The sequence below is a fragment of the Myotis davidii genome, unplaced genomic scaffold (assembly GCF_000327345.1).
Source record: "Myotis davidii unplaced genomic scaffold, ASM32734v1 scaffold46, whole genome shotgun sequence".
Classification (NCBI taxonomy): domain Eukaryota; kingdom Metazoa; phylum Chordata; class Mammalia; order Chiroptera; family Vespertilionidae; genus Myotis; species Myotis davidii.
The window spans coordinates 2,802,740-2,803,618 of record NW_006383006.1 but is presented as its reverse complement, the minus strand read 5'-3'; positions in this window follow the sequence as shown (position 1 = coordinate 2,803,618).

The following is an 879-nucleotide window of genomic DNA, read 5'->3' as shown; positions in this document are numbered from 1 at the left end:
TTGGGCCCAGAATTCATAACTGTTGATACCCCAACCAGTGCTTTCCCACAAGACTATACATATACTAAATATAGTAACCTCATTTTAAAAAACATACTTCTCTAACCAAATCAGATCTGAAGCATTGCTTTAGACTGGTGTTTCTTATATCTTCCTGTCTGCTTAGGTAATATAATTGAGATACCATCTCCCTTTAATTACTAATAAATGTTAGACTCCTTGTACTAGGATCCCTCAACATCAGAACCCTAATTCATCTCTCATCCTAACACAGGAAGCTATGAATTACAGAATATTCTATCTCCCCACTCCTCTCCCCAATCTCATTCCAGTCACAGAACTCGAATTAAATGTGAATGTGATACAGCTACATATCCTAGGCCTTGGCCATCTGTTCACATTCCTCTTTCCTGACTTAACCATCAAAGTATCTTCTCAAGATACTACCTTTTCTGACCTTTGTCTCCCAAAGGAGCTAGTCTACTGCAATTGCTCATTCTTCTCCAGTGCCAGCTGTTTCCTTATCAATAACTGCAGCACAGCACCTGATTTAATACAGATGATGGGAGCATCACCTCCTGATCTGCCTCTGGCACTCCATGCTTCAGCTGAGGCGATTCTTTCCCTGTCTCCTGCACAGCCCTGTTCCTGAAATTTTGTGCTGCTCCAAACTTCCTTACAGTCTTTCATTTGCCCTCTGCTCCATCTGCACAAAACACCTTATGTTACCATTTCTCATTCACTGAACACTCAGTTTAGAAAAGTTCATCCCATCCTAATTTACCCAATAATCTCCCCTCCTTTGAACGCCTGTTTTATGAAGCCTTCCTGAACAAAAGGCAAATACCTCTCATATTTTTGACAGCAAATTCCAGCATC